A 2,876-nucleotide genomic window follows, 5' to 3' on the forward strand; every position below is an offset into this window, starting at 1 on the left:
GTTTCGATGAACTCGGGCTTGTCATTAAGATGACCATAAGCTCTAAAACTCACAAAGAGAAACACCAAACAAGAATCAAGAAAGATGATGCAAGGATGCATGGTTTGAGCTCTCTACGAACAATACGATCAAGCTACCAACTTGAGAGCCCCCCTTGATAGTACGACAATCAATCCTATAACCCGGTCTCCCAACTACCATCATGGGACCAGTAAAACAGAAAACCTATCAAGGGCAAACCTTTGCCTTGCACATGATCCACTTGAGCTAGATGATGACGATCTTGTCCTCCTCAAGATGGACCACCTTTCTTGATTGTGTTGGGTCAATGAAGACTAGTTGATTGCTCCCCCATACTCAACTATAGGCGAGCCACTCTTGGGCACATCTTTACAAGTCCATTGTCACCATAATGGACGGCAAACATCAAGCACTTGATCTCTTAGTGAGGCTCCGCTTGAACTTGCACACGGCAATCTTGACGATGATCACCACTTTATGTCATCCTCCATGGGTTGTATGGAATCTACCTCTTGATGCAAGCCCATGGAAACATACCTAACCCCACATTGAACTCTCACATAGACCACGGGTTAGTATATAAAGCGTAATGGACAATGCTTACCATACCATGAGATCACTTGATCCCACTTGGTACATCTTCTACGCTTTGTGTGTTGATCAACTTGAGTCACTCTTTGTACATAGTCTTGATCAACCTTGAATCTTTCCAACTCTCTTCATTTGGATGATGTCTTGAAGGTAATCATGAATGATCACATAATCTTCTTCTTCAAGACATGCTTGCAATAAGCTCAACACCCACATGACCAATCTTTGGATAATTCCTTAATAGCACCTTGGTCAACCCATAAACTCCTTGAAACCAATACATGGACTTCAAGAAATGCCTATGACAAAATCCTTCAAATATAACTCAATGCAACCATTAGTCCATAGAGAATGTCATCAATTACCAAAACCACACATGGGGGCACCGGATGTCCTTTCACCTTGGATTTAAAGTTTCCACAAACGCCTCCACTGACTTTTATAATCTGCCACATTTGAGTTCTCGGCATTACCGGTCAGCCAATCTTCTCTTCTTCTTCTAGTTTCAGTCAACAACCTGTAGGCCGACCTCATTGTAAACTGCCCCGTCCTCTCATAATGCCAAGCCCAAGCATCCTCAAGGTTTACGGAACCCAACAGTATATTCAGAATAACACGAACATCGGGCTCTTGCAGGTGTTGTCGCAGCACTTGCGTGTCCCAACGCCGCTCCTCGTGGATGATCAACTCGTTCACAGTTTTAGGAGGGTTCAGTGACCGTGGATGGAGGGCTCTCAGGATGTGATCACGTGGAATCCAATTCTGATTCCAAACATTAGTTGTCTGCCCGTTCACTAAAAAGGCAACTAGGCAAGATAAAGAAGTTTGAAAGGCAGCTCATAGAGGAAGAAGCAACACACATGTTGGCCCGTAGACATACTAGGCTATACAAGCCACATTAATCAGAAGAAATCGGTGCTAAAATAAATAAAAAACAGTTTTGCACTAAGGTGCACTGTAGTAGGAACTGTTCACCCCAAAAGACCGGGAATATCACTGAAAAGGTAACTAGGCAAGATAAAGAATTTCTAAAGGCAGCTCACAGAGAAAGAAGCAGTGCACATGTTGGCCCGTAGACATACTAGCTATAGAAGCAACACTAATCAGAAGAAATCGGCGCAAAAAAAAAACAGTTTTGCACTAAGTGCACTGTAGTAGGAAATGTTCTCAAATTTTTTTAAGAATATCACTGGAAAGGCAACTAGGCAAGATAAAGAATTCTGAAAGACAGCTCATAGAGAAAGACGTAATACACATGTTGGCCCGAAGACATACGCAATTCCCCATTTGAACGCTTTCCTCGGCAACATTCTTGGAGTCATGGACACCATCAGTACTACCCGATGAATTGTGATCAACAACTTCTGAGTCATCTTGATTTTGGGGACTATGTCTGCCCAAATTATCACCTGTAGTTTTTTTTTTGAATGCTGTAGTTGGCGCCTCTGTAACACTAATTATCACCTGTAGTTGGCGCCTCTGTACCACTGATTTCTCCTCCATCCGTTTTGCTGTTCTCTGTTGTACCATTTTCCATGGATACATCTTCAGACAGTGTTGCCCTGTCTCCAACTGCAGCTGGCAACTCAGGCAGGTCTTGAGCATTGATTGTACAAATGCCTTTGATATATTAGTTATGCAAGTAAAAACTTCAGAAAATGCTGTGCTAACAAGAACTTCTTCCTCGTGTTGACCCGTAGACATACTATAGAAGCAAACATTAATCAGAAGAAATGGGCGCTAAAAAAAAGGAAAAACAGTTTGGCACTAAATTTCAATGTAGTAGGGTAATCATATAGGCAAAATGGAAAAAAGTTCGAATCGCCCACCGTGGGGCTCGAACCCACGACCACAAGGTTAAGAGCCTTGCGCTCTACCAACTGAGCTAGACGGGCTAATGCTTTTCTAAACGCAGTTCTCTTAGTAGAACGGTACTGTTAAATCTTGAGCTGTATCAATGACGCATGGAACAGAACTAAAATGTAAAGTATGTTGTAATCCTTGCAACAACTTACAGAGAACCAAAGCTAGTCGCCGGATCCGGATCGAGCATTTCTGAAGAAACGTGTTTTCTCGTGCGCAGTCCAGCGTGGCACATATGGCTTGGTACGAACGTTTATAACACCTAACTAAAAGCCTAGACAAGATATAGTGACACGCTTCATGTCTGCTGCCTGCTGGCATCGAATTCGTCCGTCCCTTATCTTGTGCCACACGACTAATTAAGCGTTATTCCTGCCACCACCAATTATGGCATGTAATGA

At 42.9% G+C, this 2,876-nt stretch overlaps 1 non-coding gene across 1 annotated transcript; it reads right to left on the bottom strand.

The window, feature by feature from the left end:
• Window positions 1-2,434: 2,434 nt before the first annotated feature.
• TRNAK-CUU lies at window positions 2,435-2,507 on the bottom strand. Its single transcript has one exon. It is a non-coding gene; the product is annotated as a tRNA-Lys (tRNA).
• Window positions 2,508-2,876: the final 369 nt, after the last annotated feature.

The sequence above is a fragment of the Triticum dicoccoides genome, chromosome 1B (genome assembly GCF_002162155.2).
Source record: "Triticum dicoccoides isolate Atlit2015 ecotype Zavitan chromosome 1B, WEW_v2.0, whole genome shotgun sequence".
NCBI lineage: Eukaryota > Viridiplantae > Streptophyta > Magnoliopsida > Poales > Poaceae > Triticum > Triticum dicoccoides.